A 24,383-nucleotide genomic window follows, 5' to 3' on the forward strand; every position below is an offset into this window, starting at 1 on the left:
AACTTCCCTATCCCTATGAAAGTACTTAAATATCAATATCAAAGGACAACACACCCCAAAGTGAATAAATCCAAATAGACCTACCCCAGAACACCTACTATGCAGAATGACAAATATCAGAGATAAAGAGAAGATTTTGAAAGCAGCAAGAGAAAAGCAAAGCATCACATACAAGGAAACTTGATAAAATTAAGTGTTGACCTCTCATCAGAAACCATGGAGGAGAGGAGAAAGTGGTATGATGTATTTAAGGTATTGAAAGAAGAAAACTGCTAGCCAAGCATTCTGTATCCAGCAAAGCTGTCCTTCAAAAATGAAAGGGATTTCAAAGTCTTCACAGACAAAAAAATAAAACAACTGATAACATTCATTACCAAAAGACCAGAATTACAAGAGATCCTATAGGGAGTACTTCAGCCTGAAAGGAAAAAACAAGGGCAAGAGACTTGGAGAAGAGTAAAGAAATGAAGATTAATAGAAAGGGTAAAAAAGATAGACAATAGAATGATAACAATTTGACAAAACAAAAGCGAAGGTCAAAATGGTTGAAGGAAGTAATACCTTTACAGTTATAACATTGAATTTTTTAGAAGATTATTTATTTATTTATTTCTGCCTTTCCCTTCCACTCCCTCAGCCTGCTGTTTTTGCTGTCTGTGTCCTTTCTCTGTGTGATCTTCTGTATCTATTTCTTTTGTTTCTTTTCTCATTTTTCCTCCTCTAGGATTCACCGGGATTCTATCCCAGGGACCTCTGATGTGGAGAGAGGTTCGCTGTCAGCTGCACCACCTCAGTTGCTCATTTCTGCTATGCTTCACCTTGACTCTCCCCTTCATCTCTTTTTTTGTTGTGTCTTCATCTTGCTATGTGACTAATTTGCACAGACAATGGCTCACCACGCGGGCACTGGCTCACCAAATGAGCATGGGTTCGCCACATGTGTACTTGCATGTGCACTCAGCTCAACACATGGGCACTCAGGTCACCATGCAGGCACTCATTCAGGCACTTGGCTCATCATGTGGGCATTCGGCTTGCAGCATGGGCACTCAGCTGGCTATGTGGGCACATGTATGTGCACTCTGCTCAACACAGGGGCACATGGCTCACCACATGGTTATTCAACTCGCCATGTGAGCACTCAGCTCACCATGTGGGCACTTGGTTCACCATGCAAGCACTGGCTTGCTGTGCAGGCATGCTTTCTCTTCTCTTTCACCAGGAGGTCCCAGGGATCGAACCAGAGTCCTCCGATACGGTAGGTGGAAGCCCCATCACTTGAGCCACATCCGCTTCCAGCATTGAATGTTAATGGCTTGATCTCCCCAATCAAAAGACACAGACTGACTGGATAAAATATTATAAACCATTTATTTGTCTACAAGAGACTCACCTCATATATAAGGACACAACCAGGTTAAAAGTGAAAGGATGGAAAAATATGTTTCACACAAACAGTAACCAAAAAAGCTGTAGTGGTTGATACTAACATCAGACAAAATCGATTTTTATTTCAAGAGTTATAAGGGATAAAGAAGGTCATTATATATTACAAAAAGGGACAATTCAACAAGAAGAAATGACTATTCTAAATGTTTATGCACCTAACAACAGTGCCCCAAGATACATGAGAAGACTCACACACCAAAACTCATATGCAGGGAGGTAGCCATCTGCTTTATTTCTCTTGCTTATATATCATGTATTTTTGGATCTGGCTAAGGGTGTTGGTTAAAGTTAAATTTCTCAAGGATGTTTAGTCTTGGAACAAAAAGTCCTACATCCCTAGGATCACATCCTATCTAGTGGCAGAAAGGGCAAGAGGAAGCTGTTTTCAAACTTCAAGCAAAAAGAGCTCACTTGTGCAGAGATAAGCAAGGACAGAACTATTTTTGCTCTGAAGCAAGAACAGATGAGCTTTAATAAATATTTTAACCATGCTGTTGCAGAGGTGGTACAACTAATCCCCACACCTACTGCTTTTCTTATAAGAGCACATGGTTCTATTTGTACAGCCGTATATATGGCAGCCAGGTATTTGTAGTGTTGTGTGGTGTATTGCCATAGTTGGAAGAAGCATCAGAATCCTATCAGTACAACAAGGCAGAGACAAATTAATCCCCCTATTGGTGCCCACCATTTAAAATTTAGACTGGAAAATCATGTTGAAGGGTTCAGCTATTGTAACTGTTTGGCTAAGATATTTACTGTGGATTGTTGAGTTTGATTTTTTAAGTTTCATAATTGCTGCTCTAATTGGTGATGGAGAGCCTCCACTTCATCCAATATATGAGTGCAGAAGGCACTTTGAAGGTGATTTTTATTTTTTTAATTTGGTTCCAATTATGTTGGGTGTCATTCCATTTTAAAGGAGTGACAGAAATACTAGTCAGTCAATTTCCTTCATTAGTGGCCCTGCAGGAGGAACCCAGTATCCTCCCATCCATATTGAATCATTTGAGGATAATGGGGGCTCAGGATCCCACCAGGAGGTGAGAGCAAATAGGGGTGGATCTGTTATGTGGGCCCAATAGGTGTGATTAGCAGTGCAGGGGTTAAAAGACACAAGGATGAGCAATATGTCCAATTTCCATGTTCCCACTTGAGCAGAAGCAGGTAATGAGTACAGCCAAATAAGCTAAAAAAAGTATTTTTAGGCATCTCAGGGCACCCAACGTGTGCCCTAAGAGCTTGTGCTTGGTTGCCCACGTTTTTGACTCCCCCATGTAAGCGGTTCAGCTCCTTGGGTGGTCCTCAGGGGCATGTTGGTGGATTGCAGGTTGACTGCTTCCAGGCTCCGTATCGGGTTGTGCTGCAGATTCCACCAGGCCATGGTATGGTTTTACGTGCTTTGCTGGAAGCCAAAGAGGTCCTCCTGGGGAGAGAACACATGCATACCCTCTCCCCATGTTAGTAAATTTACTGGACCAGGCCAATTTCCATTAGCTTCTTATCTATCCAGGGGTTTGTGTAACACTTCAGGATAAATGTTTACAACTGGTATTTGAAAATGTCATTCTGCTGCTGTATAACCATCTTCATTGCTATTTAAAGATTTACATTATGTAAAGCTTTTTGTATGATTTCCTTTGAACTGGTGAGACCTAACACCATATTCTCCCTTTTTTGTTTTGTAAGCATAGTTTTAAGGTGGAGTGACATTATTTTGTAAAAAAAATTATTTGTTAATATAATATTATTAATATAATGAAATAGTGTTAAACTACCAGTTTTTTATACAGTTAGATTCTTGTTATTAGGCTAGGATAGATGACTGGGTTATGCACCCAGCTTTGGGAGAGCACTGCAGTATTTATTATTGGCTTGTTCACATATGAATGCAGTCTGGCTTGACTTGCTTAAGGAGATACTAGAGAAAGCTTTAACAAGTTTTAAAATAAAGTGATAATGACATAATTGGATATTAATTTTTGTAAGAAACAATATTTAGGGTTGCTGCACAGACCAGTGGTGTGATTTTAATTTATGGTAGCTTATTTTTATATATCACCTCATGGCAACATTTAATGTGAATTGGTAAGTATGAGTTAAAGCATTTGTCTTGTGGCAGCTTTCAGTGTAAACCGGACAAGCATGAGTTAAAGCATTTGCTTTCTTATTTTTAGGTAGAGGGTTGTTTTAATGATACATACTATTTTTAATAATAATTAAAGTTATGATTAAGAACATTATATTTTCATTTAATATTATGTTGGAACATTATTAAATTTTTCAGGAATTTTATATACTTTAAGTATTATATGAACTTTTTACATATACAACTTTAACAGAGGGTTAAGGAATTTCTTTTAATTTTATAATACTTTCAAATATTGTTCATTTAACTTATAACATATTACATGAACTTAACTATTTTATTACTTTACCTTTTTATAAGGTAAAAGAACAAACCCTTTGTAACTGAAATAAAAGATATTTTTCAGGATTTGACTTTAAGAAAGCAGGTTTGAACATTCTGTTTCTTTAAAGGTGATAAGACTTGCTTCTCTTAAACAGCCAAGGACATGATATGGTTAAAGTACAAGAAGCTATTTTGATAAAACACTTCTTTATATTCCAATTATTCATGAGGGAAAAAACCTCTCCTAAACTTTTACTAAAACAGATTAAGGACTTAAGAAACTTTGAGAAAGAACAAAATTTAACTTTACAGTAGGATACTATTAGATACTAAAGCTTTTAAAACTTAATGCATAGATCCATCAAATCTTATTTAACTTTAACTATATAAATGTCTTTCCTGTACACCTTTTGTACTTTTTGTATTCATTCAGGTTTTCTCCTACATTTTACTTTTTAAATAACTAGTTATTTTATCTTAGGCAAATTATTCTTTTTCCTGAATAATAAAAACATTATATACACCATAAATACGTAAGTTACCAAAATGATCTTGAAAACTCTTTCCAAGCAAACTTTTTCCAACATACAATTGCCATCAACAGTAAACAAATTTGTCAAAATAATGATTTAATTTGGTTATATGCAAATATAAGTTTTCTTTATTTCAAATACCTAGTAGCATGGAACACTAGAAACAGGTTTTTTAGAGGCAAGTTGGCAGGGGGAGGCTGACTGCTAATAAGTTTTCCTGTTAAGCAGGTACTTTTTGTTATTATTATTAATTTAGTTTCTGTTTAATAATGAGTTCTTGGAATTAGCTATTGAAACACTTCAATTCAAACAATGCTTTTATAAACTTCTTGTAATTATTCATAACCACCTAGAGGTACAATTACTTTATCTTAAGACAAATTTTACCTTTCCAGAACACATTTCTTTCATTGAATGCTACCACAATATATTTTACAACTTGTCATATGCATTCACATTTTGTCCTGCATATTTTTATTTTTATTTTTATTAAATATAGCCATTTTATTTTAGGACAAAACAACTTTTTTGAACAAACATTAAATTTTAGTTAGCATTCTCACAAACTTTTTACCTTTTTAAATATTCATTTAAGTTTTACATCCTTCATTTTATCCTGTGAAGAAAAATATTCATTTCAATTTAGGCAAGAACTACTTCTTTTGAAGAAACTTGTAGTAATTTCAGTATTCAAGACTTATAATTTTTTGTCATTGTTGAGATCTCACTAGCATTTGTACTTATTTATTAATATAAGCACTTATTTATTTTTTGGCCATTTGAATAGAGCTCTGTATTAGTCAGGGTTCTCTAGGGAAACAATCAACAAGAGGTAATCTGTCAATAGCATGCAATTCTGTAAGAGTCTCTCACACAGCTGTGGGATGCACAATTCCAGGTTGTGCAGGCACACTACAATCAGGGGCTACAATGAAAATCCAATGAAGGTTCTTGGTGAGATCTGGGAGATGATGGCTGTCCAAAGATAAGCTGAAAAATTCTCTCTCAATGCTGGAATCACTTCCCCTTTTAAGGCATTCAGCTGATTGGGTTAAGCATCCCTCATTGCTGATGGCTAATTATAACCAGCTATCTATGCTTTACCACTGCAGTCAAATCAATGGTGACTAAAGTCCCTAAATGCCCTTGTATTATATTTAGCCCAGGGCTTGCTTGACCAAACAACTGGGCACAATTACCCGGCCGAGTTGACACAATAGCCTAACCATCACAGTCCACCCCTTGTCAACTCAGCAACGATACACCTTACCTTAAACCATACTTAGTCTTAAAGTAAAAACAATAACCAACATGCACATATATATATATATATATATATATATATATATATATATATATATGCTTCTGCCTAACAATGTTCCACTTTCCTGTGTACAACCAGAAACGCATTAATTCCATAGAAAATAGGGTGCACATTCTTGGTTAATGTTCACTCTCAACCTTGACATCCTCAAATATTATGATGCCAAACATACACAACTTGTTATATGATAGGGGAAAGTTTGGGGAAGAAGACAAAGAAATCTGTTTTGTGTACATATACGATCATCATCATAATGAAACAAGGAACAAAGATTAATGACCATTATGGACTTCATTTCTGTAACTGGTCACGTGGTCGAAGTTCATGTTTATCACGACCTTCTTCCACTACCCATTCCATGTTTCCATTACCCTCAGCAAGCACTTCAGCTGGCCATAGGTCTTTGCCTGGTGAGGTGATCCAAACTTTCATTCCTGAAGATTCTGGACCATTGTTAGTCCTGCTTGGATTGAGTTGTTGCAATTTTCCATTGACTTGAATCATAGGACATGACAGTACTAGGAGATGCCCTAGAGGATCTCCTGTATTCCAGGCAAACTCTTCTTTATCCCCATTCTGTAGATGCAGTCCTATTTCCCCATGATAGTCAGGGTCAATCACACCAGCCAGTACAGTAATTCCCTTCTTTGGCTGTTGATTCAGAGGTATGAGAAACCCAAAGTGACCAAGTGGCAGTTTTAACTTCCAGGTCAATGGAATCCTTGTTGCAGTCTCTGGTGAAAGCACTCCTCCTTTGGGGACTAAAACCTGTAGACCAGTTGAGTTTGAGGTTGCAGAGACAGGAAGCAAAAATTTTCCTGGTGGGTCACTATGGGAAATAGTGAGTGGTTTCACTGCCATTTCCACCACTAGATTCCTGGACTCATGGAGCCTGGTTATAGGAAAAACAGCACCATAGAGTGGACGCCAATTTAAAGCATGCACAGCCTCCTGGATAACATTGCCCCTGCCCTGCAAGGTATTGCCACCTAGTTGGCACCATAATGGAGTCTTCAAAAGGCCTTTCCACCATTCTATCAATCCAGCTGCTTCAAGGTGATGGGGAACATGGTAAGACCAGTGAATTCCATGGGCTTGTGCCCATTCACACACATTATGTGCTGTGAAATGGGTTCCTTGATTGGAAACAATGCTGTGTGGAACGCCATGGCAGTAAATAAGACATCCAGTAAGTCCACGGATGGTAGTTTTGGAAGAAGCATTGTATGCAGGAAATACAAACCCATATCCAGAGTATGTGTCTCTTCCAGTTAAAACAAATTGCCCCTTCCATGGTGGAAGTGGCCCAATGTAGTCAACCTGCCACCAGGGAGCAGGCTGGTCACCTCGACGAATGGTGTCATATCAGGGGCTGAATGTGGGTCTCTGCTGCTGGCAGATAGGGCACTCAGCAGTGGCTGTAGCCACGTCAGCCTTGGTAAGGAGAAGTGCATGTTGCTGAGCCCATGCATAACCTCCATCCCAACTCATGGCCACTTTGTTCATGAGCCCACTGGACAATGACAGGAGCGGCTGGGGAAAGAGGCTGAGCATTAGCCCCAGAGCGGTCTTCCTCTGCTGAAGTTACCCTCTGGTGAACATTCATGTAGGACACAAAAATTTTCATGTTTTTTGCCCATTTACAAAGGTCAATCCACATACCTCTTCCCCAGGCCTCTTTGTCACCAATTTTCCACACATGTTCCTTCCAAGTCCCTGACCATCCAACCAAATCATTGGCAACAGCCCATGAATCAATGGACAAATGCACCTCTGGCCATTTCTTCTTCCAAGCAAAATGAACAGCCAGGTGCACAGCTCAAAATTCTGCCCATTGGGGGATTTGCCCTCACCACTGTCCTTCAGGGATGTCCCAGAAAGGGGCTGCAGTGCTGCAGCTGTCCACTCTTGGGTGGTACCTGCATATCATGCAGAAACATCTGTAAACCTGGCCCGAGTTTTCTCTTCCTCAGTCAACTGATTGTAAGGGACTCCCCAAGAGGCCAAAGCTGTGGGCCGGGAAAGAGAAGGTAACACAGCAGGGGTGGTGACAATGGGCATTTGAGCTACTTCCTCATGTAACTTCCTCATGCCTTCAGGACCCGCTTGAACCCTGTCTCATATATACGACTTCCACTTTATAATGGAGTGCTGCTGTGCACGCCCACCTTTATGGTTTGGTGGGTCAGACAATACCCAGTTTATGATAGGCAACTCAGGTCTCAGGATAACTTGATGGCTCATGGTTAAGCGTTTAGTCTCTACTAAGGCCCAGTAGCAGACCAAAAGCTGTTTCTCAAAAGGGGAGTGGTTATCTTCAGAGGATGGCAGGGCTTTGCTCCAAATTCCTAAGGGTCTGCATTGTGACTCTCCTATAAGGGCCTGCCAAAGGTACCTGACAGCATCTCTATTTGCCACTGAAACTTTTGGCACCATCGGATCTACTGGATCATATGGTCCTAGTGGTAGTGTTGCTTGCACAGCAGCCTGGACCTGACGCAGAGGCTCTTCTTGTTCTGGTCCCCAATGAAAACTAGCAGCTTTACTGGCCACCTGGTAAATAGGGCAGAGTAGCACACCCAAATGAGGAATGTGTTGTCTCCAAAATCCAAAGATACCAACTAAGTGTTTTGCCTCTTTTTTGGTCATAGGAGGAGTCAGATACAATAGCTTATCCTTCATTTAGAAGGGATATCTCGACATGACACACCACGGGACACCTATATTTACTGAGGTAGAAGGACCTTGTATTTTGGGTGGATTTATCTCCCATCCTCTCTCACGAAAATGCCTTACTAATAAGTCTAGAGTCTTTGTTACTTCTTGCTCACTAGGTCCTATCAACATGATATCAATATGATGGACCAGTGTGATGTCTTGTGGGAGGCAGAGATGATCAAGATCCCTGCAGACAATATTATGACATAAGGCTGGAGAGTTGATATGTCCCTGAGGCAGGACAGTAAAGGTATGCTGCTGGTCTTGCCAGTGGAAAGCAAACTGTTTCTGGTGGTCCTTACTAATAGCAATTGAGAAAAAAGCTCCTGCAAAATCAACAGCTGCATACTAGGCACCAGGGGATGTGTTGATTTGCTCAAGCAATGACACCACATCTGGGACAGCAGCTGCAATTGGAGTCATCACCTGGTTAGGTTTATGATAAACTACTGTCATCCTCCAAGACCCATCTATTTTCTGTACAGGCCAAGTAGGAGAGCTGAATGGGATGTGGTGGGAATCACCATCCCTGCATCCTTCAAAACCTTGATGGTGGCACTAATTTCTGCAATCCCTCCAGGAATCTGCTATTGCTTTTTGTTTACTATTTTGCTAGGTAGGGTCAGTTCTAGTGGCTTCCACTTGGCCTTTCCAATGATAATAACCCTCACTCCACAAGTCAGAGATCCACTGTGGGGATTCTGCCAGTTACTGAGTGTGTCTATTTCAATTATGCATTCTGGAACTGGGGAAATAACCACAGAATGGGTCCGGGGACCCACTGGACCAAGTGTGGGACAGACCTGACTTCCATAAGCCCCTATTCTGACTGGTGGACAGCAGTGATGTTTTGGGTCTCCTGGAATTAATGTCACTTTAGAGACAGTGTCTAATAATCCCCAAATTGTCTGATCATTTCCTTTCCCAAATGCCCAGTTACTCTGGTAAAAGGCTGTAGATCTCCTAGGGGAAATGTGGGAGGAAGATTAGCAGTGTACATTTTGGGCAGTTTAACAGGATCCTTCCCCAAGGAGGCCTGGTCTCCTCCTCTTTCAAGGGGCTCTGGGTCTGTAAACTGTATCAATCCTTGGAATTGATTAAGGGGCTGATTCTCTGCGACTGTAATTTGAGTTAGGTTTTCATTCACTTGACCTAGAACTCGCCTGTTTATACAGACCCAGAAGAAATTTAGTAGGCTGCCTGTATATTTCACTGCTAGGTACCCCATGATATATTAGCCAACACCATAACTCTACACGACTCAGAGTATTTTGAGTGCATTTTTGATCTGCCTTTCATTGCGGTAACATTTTAACGGAGAGTTTTCTTACAAGCCTGATTTCACTAACAAGGACTTTATTTAGTATTTTTGCCTATTTTAAATCTTTCAATAGTTTAAAAGTTATTGGCTCATCCACTCCCTTGTGGATTATTTATATCTGGTGGTATTGCATGTAATGTTACTGGGAAAGCAGATAATAATTGCATAGCTTCAGGGTGCCCCTGTCTAGATGCCTGCTATAAACATCTCATCAAAGGTGTTCATGGAGTTGGATTAGGAACAACAATCTTACTAACATAAGGCAAAACATTAGCAACATCTGAAAACCTTTCTAACTTAGACTTAGTAACAGAAGGTGATTCAGTAGGTGAAGAGGGTTGTACTGGATACACAGATGATATTTCATTAGGAAAATTCATTGAGCTATTCTGACAGCAACTCTACAAACCCCCTGCTGTCTCCATGACAATGTAGCTGTGGGCTAGTGGGGATTAATAGAAGAATCAAGCCACTGGAAAAGGAGAAAAACACGGCAACATTGGTGTTCTGTTTTGTTTCCTTGCAAATTCTGATTGGAAACAAAATAATAAAATTAGTACAAAATTAGTACAAAATAATAAAATTAGTACAAAAATTTTATCAAGGTGATAATCACAGCGATGGTAGGCACTGTCAACTTTAGACTTAGGACCAAGTTCTAACTATCTTAAAATATTAATAGAGGGAAACAGACTTGACCCAGTGGTTAGGGCGTCTGTCTACCACATGGGAGGTCCATGGTTCAAACCCCGGGCCTCCTTGATGTGTGTGGAGCTGGCCCATGTGCGGTACAAGGAGTGCCGTGCCACACAGGGGTGCCCCCCGCGTAGGGGAGCCCTATGTGCAAGGAGTGTACCTGTAAGGAGAGCCGCCCAGTGTGAAAGAAAGTGCAGCCTGCCCAGGAATGGCGCCGCCCACACTTCCCATGCCGCTGACAACAACAGAAGCGGACAAAGAAACAAGACACAGCAAAAAGACACAGAGAACAGACAACCGGGGGAGAGGAGGGGAATTAAATAAATAAATAAATCTTTTTTAAAAATTAATTAATACAAAGTGTTCCAAATATATGGCTATTCTGATTCATAAAGTTAAAAAAGGTATTCGCAGAAAGAATATAAGTGTTTCTGCAAATTTAATACAGAATAGTTTTGAGTCTTCACTCCCCAAATATAGAATTTACATTATTTTTGGTTCCTTCATGTTTGCATTTTAAATTTCAAGATCTGTCAATTTTGCTCTCAAAACAGAACACTTATTAAATTATAAAAAATATTTAACATGCAGAAACAAAAAAAAGAATCATTTTGAAAATGGTTGAGGCAAAGGCACTTCTACTCTTTGGAATTGGGTTAGCTAAATTAATCTGGTCCTTTTGTTGGATGGGAATGTGATGGGAAATGCCTACTATTTCATTTTTTCCCCCATTTTTTTTAAAGTAGAGAGTTTGTGAGCTTACAAAACAATCATGCATAATATGCCCAGTTCCCACACATTACTCCTCCATCAACACCTTACATCATTGTGGAACATTTGTTACAGATTAAGAAAGAATACCATCCAAGTATTACCACTTACTATGGTTGATGATGTATACACGGTATTTTTTTTCTACACACCCATATTATTAACACTTGTATTACTATTGCACATTTGTTATACTTCATGAGAAAACATTTTCATATTTGTTCTGTTAACCACAGCCATCTTCCACCATGTTATACCATGTTATACAGTCCTTTGCCTTGTTTAATCTATTTCCAAAATGTATGCTCAATGGTTCACATTTTAATTAGAGTTGTACAATCATCACCCGCATAAACCTTTGAATCTTTTCCTTAGTCCAAAAGAAAAAAATCCCATACTCCTATTATTGACCCTTCATGTTAATATAATACTTTCTTTGACATTGATGGAGAATATTACAATATTGCTGTTAATTATAGTCCATAAGGTACATTAACTGTATTTTTCCTGTGGATCACCATATTCTTGCTACATTGTAATAGTGACATACATTTGTTCTTGTTCATAGAACAGTCTTGTATTTGTATTAACCACAATTCTCATCCACCTGTGAGTTCACTATGCTATTTAGTCACTAGATAATTATCTAGCTTTCTTTCAATTGATATTTTATATCCCTAGACTACCCCTTTCAGCCACAATCCCATTAATAAGCCAACCACATTAGTTAACTCACTAATGAGTTACTAGTACTATAATCATCTTTATCCATTTCCAGACTTTTACAGTCAAGCTACTTGAAAATTCTATATACATTAACCATCAGTAACCCTTGTTAGTCCTCATCCTATCTCTTAGTAACATATAGTCTAGATTTTAACTCCATATGTTTATTCCTCAGATTTTCCCTTTTGTCCCTGGCTTATTACACTTAGCATAAGTGTAATATGAATGAACCCCAAGGTTCATTCATGTTATCATATGTCTCCAAGTTTCATTTCTTCTTATAGCAGCATAGTATTCCATCATACATATATATTTGGTTTAACCATTCTTTGGTTTATGGACAGTTAGGTTGTTTGTATCTTTTGGCAATTGTGAATGATGCCGCTATGAACATTGGTGTGCAAATGTCAGTTCATGCCATATTAAGTTCTTCTGAGAGGAAATAGTCCTAGCAGAGAGATTGTTGGATCATGCAGCAGTTCTATATTTACCTTCCTGAGGAAACAGCAAACTGTTTTCACAGAGGCTGCACCATTCTACATTCCCACAAACAGTGAAAAAGTATTCTTATTTCTCTGCAATCTCTGGCACTTATTCTTTTCTTTTCTTTTTAAAATGGCCATCCTATGGAGTGTGAAATGATATCTCGTTGCTTTGATTTGCATTTCACTAATAGTGATATTGAACTTTTTTTTTTTTCATGTGCTTTTTGGCCATTTGTAATTCCTCTTGGGAGAAATGTCTATTTCTGTCTTTTGCCATTTAAAAAATTGGATTCCTTGTTCTTTCATTGTTGAGTTATATGATCTTGTTATGTAGCAAGGAAATCAAATCCTTATCAGATGTGTGGTGTAGAATATCTTCTTCCCTGAGTGGGTTGTGTTTTCACCTTCTTGTTTAAAGCCCTTTGAAACAAGTATTTAAGTTTGAGGAGGTTCATTTATCCACTTTTTCTTTGCTTTGCTCATGGTTTCAGTGTAAGGTTTAAGAAACTACCCTTGGAAAGCAGATGTGCCTCAAGCAAGTGGGCTCCCATCTACCATATAGGAGGTCCTGATGAAGGCAAGCTGGCCTGCACAGTGAGCTGACCCACACAGAGTGCCAGCCCACAGGGAGTACTACCCTGCACAGGAGTACTGCCCTATGCAGGGGTGCAGCCCTGCACAGGAGTGCTGGCCAATGCGGAGAGCTGATACAGCAGGATGATGCAACCAAAAGAGACACAGAGGAAAGACAATAAAAGACTTGGCAGACCAGGGATCTGAGGTGATACAAGAGCATAATTGTCTCTCTCCCACTTTAGAAGGTCCCAGGATCAGTTCCCAGAGCCACCCAATGAGAATACAAGCAGACACAGAAGAACAGACAGTGACTGGACACAGAGAGCAGACAGTGGAGAGAGGGGAGAGAAATAAATAAATAAATCTTTAGAAAACAATACAAAACAAAACTAAAAAACTAAAAAAAGAAACTATCACCTGCCAACAGGTTGTAAAGATGTTTCCCTGTATTTTCTTCTAGAAGTTTTATGTTTCTTGCTTTTATTTTTAGATCCTTAATCCATTTTGAGTTAATTTTTGTATAACATATGAGACAGGCATTCTTTTTCCTTCTTTTGGCTATGAATATCCAATTCTCCCAGCACCATTTTTTGAATAGACTGTTCTGCCCCAGCTGGGTGGGTATGACAGCCTTGTCAAAAATCACTTGACCATAGACAGAGGGTCTGTTTCTGAACTATTAATACAGTTCCATTGGTCTATATGTTTATCTTTATGCCAGAACCACGCTCTTTTTTTTTTTTTTTTTTTTTTACCACTGTAGCTAGATAATATGATTTAAAGTTTGGAAGTGAGTGTCCTCCCGCTACTTTCTTTAATTTTTAAGATGTTTCTGGCTATTCAGGGCCCCTTGCCCTTCCAAATAAGTTTGATAATTGTGTTTTCCATTTCTTTTAAAAATAATTTTTATTGGGATTGCATTGAATCTGTACAACAATTTAGGTAGATTAACATCTTAATGATATTAGTCTTCCCATCCATGGACATGGACTGTCCTTCCATTTATGTAGTTCTTTGATTTCTTTTAGCAATGCCTTGTAGTTTTCTGAATACAAGTGCTTTATGTCCCTTGGTTAAGTTTATTCCTAAATATTTAATTCTTTGTCACTTTTGGAAATGGAATCTTTTTCCTGACTTCCTCCTCAGATTGTGCATTACTAATGTATAGAAACACTTTTTTTTTTTGTTTTAAGATAGTACAAGGATTGAACCCAGGACCTCATGCATAGGAAGCACTCTACCAGTAAGCTACAAGGTCTCAACAAACCAATCACAAGGTAGATTGTTTATATGTTCCTAGGAATTTTTCCATTTCATGTACATTGTCTTGTTTATTGTATCTTATGATCTCTTTTATTTCTGTGGGGTCAGTAGTAATACCCCATTTTCATCAATTTTATTATTTGCACCTTCTCTTTTTTTTCTCTTTGTCAATTTTGTTGATCTTCTCAAAGAACTAACTTTTGATTTGTTAATTCTATTTTTTTCTCAACTTCATTAGTTTCTGCTCAGATCTTTGTTATTTTATTCTTTCTGCTTGCTTTGAGCAGGGCTTCCTGTTATTTCTCCAGTTCCTCAAGTTGTGTAGTTAGGTCATTGTTTTGAACTTTCTTCTTTTTTAATGTAAGCATTGAGGGCTACACATTTCCCTCTCAGCACACTGCTCTTACTGCATCCCATAGGTTCTGATGTTATGTTCTGTATTCATTCATTGTGAGATATTAATTGATTTCTTTCACAATTTCTTCCTTAACCCAAGATTATGTAACAGTGTGATATTTAATCTCCACTTATTTGTGAATTTTCTCTTTTTCTGCCTGGAAGTTTGTGATTTCCAGGTTTATTCCATTATGATCAGAGAAAGTGCTTTGTATTATTTTGATCATTTTTAAATTATTGAGATCTGTTCTGTATATGTCTATTAGGTTTAGTTCTTTCATGATATTATTCAAGATCTCTGTTTTTTTTTCAATTGATCTTTTGCCCAGATTATCTATCCAATGATGGGAGTGGCATAGTAAGTCTCCAACTATTATTGTAAGACCTCTATTTCTTCATTCAGTTTTGCCAGTGTTTGCCTTATGTAATATTGGGCATCCTGCTTAGGTGCATATACACTTATGATTATTTTCTCTTGGTAAATTGTCCCTTTTATTAGTATACAATGACCTTCCTTGTCTCTAAGTTTTGCTTTTAAAGTCTATTTAAGTATAGTCATTCCATCTTTTTTGTTGTTGTTACTGCATGCATAGAATATCTTTTTCCAGTTTTTCACTTTCAATTCATTGTATACTTGAATCTAAGGTGATTCTCTTGTAGACAATGTATAGAAGGCTTATATTTTCTTATCCCATCCACCAGTCTTTGTATTTTATTTGGGAAGTTTAATCTATTCACATTCAATGTTATTATTGTAAAGGCAGCTCTTCACCCATTTTGATCTCTGGATTTTATCTGTCACATACTGTTTTATCCACTATTTTTACATTTCTAGTTACTTTTGGTGATATAATCTTCATTTTCAGACTCTCTTTCAAGCCTCTTTCTGAAGACTTTTCTGTTCAGGCTGTAGCACTTCCTCTAGTATTTCCTTGAAAATCCAGTCTCCTAATTAGAAAATCTCTCAGTTTCTGTTTATTCATTAATATTCTAAACTCGTCTTCATTTTGAAATACCGTCTTGCCAGTTATAAGATTCTTGGCTGGCAGGTTTTCTATTTAAGTAGCATAAATATATCACACTATTGCCTTCCTGCCTCCATGGTTTCTGATGAGAAATCAGCTTCTAATCTTATTGGTCATCCCTTGAATGTAAAAAATCTCTTCTCTTTTGCTGCTCTCGGGATTTTCTCCTTATCTTGACATTTGACATTCTGATTGGTATGTTTCCTGGAATAGGGCTATTCAGATGTATTCAAATGGGACTATGTTGTGCTTCTTGGACATAGATGTCTATGTCCTTCAATAGGCTTGGAAAATTTTCTGCCATTATTTCTTCAAATATTCCTTCTGTCCTTTTTCCTTTCCTTTCTCCTTCTGGGACACCCATGGCACATATGTTTGCATGTCTCTTTCCATCATTTATTTCCCTGAGAACCTGATCAATTGTTTCTATTATTTTCTTTATCTGATCTTTTATATGATCACTTTCAGAGACACTGTCTTCAAGCTCACTGAACATTTCTTCTACCTCTTTAAATCTGCTGTTATGCCTACAGTATGTTTTAAATTTCATTTATTGTGCCTTTCATCCCCATAAGATCTATGTATGATTTCAAATTTTTTATGCTTACCCAGAATTGGCGATTCCTTAATCTCTTTAGTCATCTCATTGAATTTATTAAGGAGCTATTTAAAAATCATCTATGACTAGTTGTCTCAACTTCTTTACGTCATTTGGAGGTAGAGTTTGTTCATTTAACTTGACCATATCATCCTGTTTTTTGTTATGGGTTGTAATTTTTTGTTGTTGTCTTAGCATGTGATTTACTGCATGTATTTTTTCTTGGTCCTTCTCTTTAGTCTAGGGCTTTCTATTTGATTGGCTTTGTGCTACAGCTCCTCTTTGATATTTGGTTCAATTTAATTTTAAAATTTATAGTGACTTGTGTTTAGCCAATTTGAATTGCCTTTTCTCTCTTGTTGGTTGTGAAATAGGAGTTGAGGATGTAGCTGGTATGTAAGCCATGGAGGCAGAAACTGCCCACATTGCCCCAAGACCTGATGAAACTTCCCCCCCTTTTTCCTCTGCCAGAGGTAAGGATGCAGACACAGCCATGTGCAGTAATCCAAACCGTGTAAGCCAAGACCATTTGTAATTGCTCTGAGAGACTGATGAAGCCCCACATCTCTCCTCCACAGGTGGGAAGGAGACACATATATGGGCAGAGAACTAAGAAACGTGAGTCAAATCTGCCTGCCAGTCATGAGAATGGAGCCTCTGGTGTACCCAGCAACCTAGTCTGTGCAGGGTAAAAGCAACTGCAATTGCCTGGAGAGGATGTGGGAGCATTGTTCCTCTCTGCTCTGTGGGGGGTAAGACTAGAGCTACAGATATGTCCAAAAATCTAGTTAGTGTGGGCCAAAAGCTGCAGTTGCCCTGAGAGGATGAGGTAGCACTGTGCCTTATTCCATCAACGGTGGGATGGAACCACTTTATCCTATTGGGACCAGAGAGGTATCCACTGGTTTGCTCACCATTGTAGATCATGTGGGCTGAAAATGCCTGCCATTGCTTGGAGAAGCTGGGTGCAGTTCCCCCAGCTTCCTCCTAGCAAATGGGGGATTGGAGCCTAGGGTAGGGCTGCAGTCCATCTGCATAGAAAGAAGCCAGTGCCTACCATCGCTGTGATTTTCAATCAGCTCTGCTTCCTTAATGCCATGGATAGAATTAAAGTGTAGGCTATTGGTATCTTTCCAACTTGGACAGGTTCAAACTTTAGCTGGACTTAGGGTTGGATTTTAGCCAGCTGACTTTATAATTAGTAGCTGAAATCAGTGCCCCATTGTCTCTTCCTCCCTTGTTTTAGAGAAATGGAATCGTCAATGCCAGCCACAGAATAGTTTTCAAGGAAGCTTGCACCATCTGTGGGGAATGGGCCCTGGACTCTGTGGCACAGAGTACACTATTAATGAATCTTCACTGCACATGGGCGGTTTCCTCCTTTCATTCTTCTAAGGATGTTGCAGGATGCTCTTCTTGATTCCTGCTCTCTCTAACAGGTGCTTTAGATAGCTCTGGGTGATTACTAGCTGCTCTGTAGCAGGGGCTGTTTCTAGGAGCTCCTTACTCTGCTGCAATCTTGGCACCTCCTCCATACCATTTGATTTTATAAATATATAAGCAATATTTATTCATTATACTTACATTGTGAGGTAGATTCCAAACTGTTAGTGTTCTGTCCAATGTCAATTATTACATAAAAATTAAAATAGAATGTCAAAGTCAAAGTCTCAGAAACAAAAGTTCAGTTCACAAGAGAACAGTGATAGCTTAACAATGTACAACTTTTACTAGAGTTTATCAGCAATAAATTATTATTGGTAAAATAATACATAAAGAAATTATAGTAACAACTGAGTGTTCCTTCAAATGCATATACAAATAGAATAATGGAAGCTTTTATATTACCCAGTCATCTCATGACCCCATACATTTAATGTACCAAATTAAAATTGAATCTCCATTCCATACCTCATTGCTTCTCTCTAGATAAGATAAAATCTATTTGTTTTTCAAAGTAGAATTTCTTAAGCCACATTTAAGGAAACACATCTTTTCATTTTGTATGTTGTTTCTCTTCCTATTCTACAAGAAACTTCAACAGATTTAACATTAGCATCTAGTCAAATCCTTCACAGTTCTCCAAACCAGTCACATTTTGGATTTTCAACATTTTCTGTGGAACAGTAGATTAGATGAAGGCCTGTTTTCTCCTTCCACATTGGACTTTGATGCCATTTAAGTTGTGGCCAGAAAATGGGGAAGTATAGATGTTCCTTGTTTTCAGTTTCTTAACAATAGTAGAGATGTGAAAAGGAGAGCAAGACTATGAAGAGGCTGGCTATAGATTGCAGGTCCTGCCACTTAACTGGAGTTGGGGCTGCCAAGGTAATCAGGGAGGAGTGTTTCTGTTATGTTACTTGTTTGATCTGAATAAATCTGCATGGGTAAAAGCAACTCCAGAAGAAACAGCCCTAAACAGAACCTACCCATTATCGCTGTCCATTCAACCGATGCGCTCAGCATCTGGCTGGAGATTAGGTGCTCAGAATTGGCTAAGGGTGGCAAGGTACAGGCAAAGAAGGCTGTGTGAATTTTCACTAGTGGAGGAGTGGTTCAATGGAGTGTCTGTTGATGCTATCATGGCCAACTGGAGTTGCCAATACAGAATTCTTATTGATAGACTTTTATTCTTTACATCATCTTAACTATTTAATGCCATTGTCTTCTGCCTTCCATGGATTTTAATGAGACCTGCTTTTGTGTAAAGTATCACTTCCCTTTGTTCTTTAAACATATTGATTATCTTGATGCCAAGATGACGGTCTCTGCTTTTACTTGGAGTTAATTGAGTCTTGAATATATAAATTTATTTCCCATAAAATGTGCAAGGTTTTGGGAAAATTTTGAATCAAATATTGTTTCTGCTCTTTTCTTTATCTCCTCTAATTCTGAAATATTGGTTATCTGTATGATGGTATCCACAGATCACCTAGGTTCTGTTTTTTTTTTTTCTCTCTTAAAGCTGTTGTAGGTTTATAGAAAAACTATACTGTAAATGAGAGTATAGAAATCCCATATCTGCCCCCCACAGTTTTTCCTATAAATAATATTTTATATTAGTGCAGTATTATATGTATTTTATATAGATGTATATATATATTATATATGTATGTATTATATGTATGTTATACAGTGAGTATAATTGATGAACCAACATAATTGTAATTATATGATTAACTATAGTCCATGGTATACATTACATTTCACATTTTGTGTTGTATGGCTCAATGGATTTATAACATTAAAGTTTCCTATTTTAACCACTTTCAAGCATATAATTTCAGAGGTGTTAATTTCTTTCATAGTGTTGTGGTACCATTTTATTAATTCATTTTTCTTTCCTCCCTTCAGATTGCATAATCTCAATTTTCTGTCTTTAAGTTTGCTGATTATTTCTTTTTCCTACACATGAATCCCTCTAGTGAATTATTCATTTCCATTATTGTTCCTATAACTTCAGTATTTTTGTTTGGTTTCTTGTTATAATCTGTCACTTTGTTAGCATTCTCAATTCTGTGAGAGATTGTATTCTTAAAACAATGAGAGATTGTTCCCATATTTCCTATAGTCCCTTCTTATACTTTCCTTTACCTCATTAAACATTTTTATAGCTGTTAAAAAATCTTCAGTTTATTATTTTTGCATATTTAATAATTTTTTATTTTAAACTGAACATTTCAAAAACTATTATGTAGCAACTCTGGAAATCAGATTCTCTCCCATTCTCGGTATATATTATTATTGTTCCTTATTTTTAGATGTACTGTTTGCTTTTGAAATTACATTTCTCATCATATTTTGTACATTCTGTATCCAACTGCCATATATGGCCCCTGAAGTGTATTTCATAAGCTGGTGTTCAGCTGATGATTAGAGCGATTTCCTTAAATTCATGGAAAAAGAAGTTTTTTTTTTGTTTTTTGTTTTGTTTAGGATATCTGTGTGTGTATGTGTGTAGTGCATGCTTTCCACACTCATCCAAGCAATCCACAGAGCCTCAAGATCAGCCAGAATTAAGAGTTTAGCGTACTCTCAGGGTTTTTCCTGCTCATGTGAACAACTCTGAACATGTACATGGCCTTCTAGATTCCCAGGAAGATGTTGGAGCTTTTCAAACTCCTTTAAGATATAATATTTTCCAGCCCTTCCTCCTGGTCAAAAAGTTATTCTGTATTTACCTCAAGTGTGATCCAAATTTCAGGCAGCAGCAACCAAAGACATTTGCCCGTAAATTATTCTCACAACTGCCTCTTGGAATGCAATTTTTATATCAGGCCACTTCTGAGTTAATGAAATAATAAAAAGTGTTTTTTCTCGGTCCTCTAGGAAACCACAAGCAAGATCAAATAAATAATTCATTACAATTCTTTGAGAATAAGTTTGTCTCACTTCCTCCAGGGCCAGGAATATGTTATTATTATGGCTACTGTTGATATGGGGTCAGGGGAATAGGACTGTATAAGTGAAAATACCACAAAGTTTTTACTTTATACCAGATTTTAAAAATAAATGTTGCCTGGATTGTTGCAGATCTTTGACAGTTCCTAGAGTTACAAAAATCTAGATTCTGATAGCTTTGTCCCTTTATTTCCTTTGCTTTTATGGAAGGGCATAATTTATCCCCTCTATTTGCTGACTTCATTGTGTCTAGTTGAAATCAGTGTATCTATTATTTGAACTCACTCCCTGCCAAGTTTCAGGTTGAAAGTAGTTGAGTTTTTCAGTTGAACTCCATGAGTCCTTTCCAATTCCCATATAGCTACAGATATCACCTGCATCTTCCCCCTTGTTTCATGGGTCTGATTGTAATATAATCCCCCAATTTTTATCACCCAATATTGATTCTATTTTACCTGCCAGCTCCTGTGTAGACATTTCCTTTATTAAATTCCTGTTAGTGTTCCACCTGATTATATCTTTTACTATACCTGCTGAAACTATGACAGACACTTCCAGTTAAATTTTAAGAGACTTTAGATTGACATTAACATGACAGCAGAGTAAGAAACTCCAGGGTAGTGTGCCATCACAATAAAAATGAAAAACTAGCAGAAACTGGCAGAACTAATTTCCTAAGAGCTCTGGAAAAAAAAGAATTTCACTAATTTGGCACTGTCAATTAAAGAAACGGGAAACATGAAAATAGTAGGAAAATCTTGCTTCCCCTTTAATGGTTCTTTCTCTACTCACACTATGGAAGTTACAGCCCATGGTCCCAATGTGGGACCCTTGTTGCAGGTTCCAGAGGAAGCAGAATAACCTTATGTACATATTGGTATGCATGTATGTCTGTACAATCTGTGAGTTGCCTGTGTGGAGGACTGACTTTGGACCCTCACATCAATTTCATCAGTCCAGAATTTGCTTTGAACAGAGAAGCAGTTGTTAGACCAGTAAAAACAAAACAACAACAAAAAACAGAAACAAAAACAAACCACAGATGCCTGGGGCAAAGGATTCTATTGAGACATACAATAAGACCCAGGACTGGGAGGAAAGGATGTGCATTTTCTGGGGAAATTGAGCTCATTCAGAGTATTTATGTACACAGGAAAACTTGTAAAATCATACACCAATGTCCATGACAAGATGCCTGTTTAGAGAAGATATGAAAGGATCCAATGCCCAAGGCTTGAGATTTCTGTAACAAGGTGTAAAGTTGACTAAGCTCTGAAAGAGAGTACCAACACAGAACCAATATGCAAAGACTGGGAAAGGAAATTTATTTTGTTTTCATTGGTGTTGATGTTGATATTACTATCCATCATAACACAAGCTTCATACAATTTATGGAACAAAGACTTCAATAAACAGACTACCATAGCTTTCACCATAGTGAAGGTAAAAATTCAGCAAACCCTGGATAAGGAGAAAAACCTGATTTTCAGAGTTAATATCTAAAAATACCTGAATGTCCATGCTTGGGGAAAAAAAAAAAAAACACAAGATATACACAAGCAAGAAAAATGGTACATTCAAAGGAATAAAACAAAGCTACAGAAACCATGAATAAAAAAGCACAGAATTGGCAATATTAGAAAAAGACTTTTTAAAATTGCCTTAAGTACAATTAAAAAACCAAAGAAAATGATAAAAACTAAAGGGAACCTAGGAAAAATAAATATGAATAAAATGAGACTTCAGTGAAGAGGAAGAAATCATGAAAAGGATCCAAACAGAAATGTTGGAGCTGAAAATACATGACTGGAATAAAATATTGCCTAGAGTGTTAAAAGAACATATTAGAACTGGCAAAAGAAAGAATTAGTGAAACTGAAGGAGGACAATTGAAATGACTGAATTTGAGCAGAAAGGAAAAAAGAATAAAAATGGTGACCAGAAGATAAGGGATCTGTGGGATACTATCAAATATACTAAAACGTGAATTATGGAATCTCAGAGGGAGAAGAAAGAGAGGAAGGGGCAGAAAGATTACTTGAAGAAATCATGGCTGAAAATCTCACAAATTTAATGAAAAGCATTAACATACACAGGCAAGACATTCAGGAAACTCCAGATACGATAAACTCAAAGACATCCACACAAAGACACATTAAATAATCAAATTGCCAAATATCTAAGACACAGAGAGAACCCTGAAAGCAGCAAGAGAGAAACAACTCATCATCTACAAGTATTCATATAAGTACTAACTTCTAATAAAAACAAAGAATGCAAGAAGATGGAAATTAACAAAGCACTATTAAGGAAATTATATGTAAATTGAACAAGGCATTCTTAAACAGTCAATGAATCAAAGGAGAAATCACCAGAGATATAAATAATATCTTGAGACAAATGAAAAGGAGAACCTAATATACTAAAACTAAATATAGGGAGGCAGCAAAAGCAGTGCTCCTAGTAACATTTACAACTTACATTGAATAGGAAGAAAGATCTCAAATTGGAGACCTAACTTCATAACTGTAGGAATTAGAAAAAGAAGGGCAAACTAAACCCAAAGTGAGAAGATGAAAAGAAATAACAAAGAGTGGGAAAAATGAAATAGAGAATATAAAAATAGAATCAACAAAACCAAATGTTGGTTATTTGGGAAGTCAATAAAGTCAGCAAAACTAGATAGATGGACAAAGAAAGAAAAACACAAATAACAAAAATAAAAAATAAATGTGGGGACATTTATACCAATCTAAAGAAAAAAAAAGGATCATATTTTATTCATTATATCAATGTACTATAAAAAACTACATGCCAAAAAGGCAACCATATTAAACTGATACATTCTTAGAAACAGATTGTGACAATTTTTAACAAAGATTATTTATATACTTATTTATTCCCCCTCACCCATTGTTTTTGGTCTTACTATCTGCTCTGTATTTTCTTCTATGTCTGCTTGTCTTCTCCTTGGGCGTCACTGGGAACCAATCCTGGGAGCTTCCAGACTAGGAGAGAGGTGCTTAGTCTCTTGTGACTCCACAGCTCTCCTGATTGTGACAATTTGAGGTTATTTATGAAACTCCAAAAAAGAAAGATTATATTTGTAAACTAATGTATTTCTCTGATATGATACACTTTGGTTGTATCAAATTCAGTGAGGGGCCCCTGATTAAGTTTACTAGTTAAAATCAGTTCAAGTCTTCTGATTGGGTTACATAAGTAAGCTGTAATTCAGGTTAAGTCCCTGCTCCCTTTGTGGGCTGATATAAATGGTCACTCACTGAAGAAGATATACAGGAAAAGAGTGAGCTCTGTCACTTTCTATCCTGGGGACCCAGGGAGAGATGAAAATTTGCCTGAGACTTTGCAACTGACCTGATGAAGAAAACAGAAGAGTGAAGACTGACATAGAAAGCCTGGAAAGAAACAAGCCCTATGCTAGAAGAAAGAGGAAGCCTTGAGAGACAAGCCCTGTGCCTGCTGCAGTTGAGAGAGGGAAGCCCAGAGGGGACGACTGAACCTTCACAGAGATCAATAAACATCTTGCTTCAATGCATGGCTACCGCCTTTGGTGAGAAAGCAACCTTGAGTTGGAATCTTTAGGGCCTTGTAACAGTAAGCTTTTACCCCAAGTAAATACCCCTTATAAAGACAACAGATTGCTGGTACTTCAAGTTGGTACCCC

General features: G+C 37.5%; 1 pseudogene; it reads left to right on the forward strand.

Moving 5' to 3' along the window:
• Positions 1–1,171: 1,171 nt before the first annotated feature.
• LOC131277249 (actin-histidine N-methyltransferase-like) overlaps positions 1,172–24,383 on the forward strand; it is a 54,992-nt pseudogene continuing 31,780 nt past the window's right edge.

This window comes from Dasypus novemcinctus, chromosome X, assembly GCF_030445035.2.
Source record: "Dasypus novemcinctus isolate mDasNov1 chromosome X, mDasNov1.1.hap2, whole genome shotgun sequence".
NCBI lineage: Eukaryota > Metazoa > Chordata > Mammalia > Cingulata > Dasypodidae > Dasypus > Dasypus novemcinctus.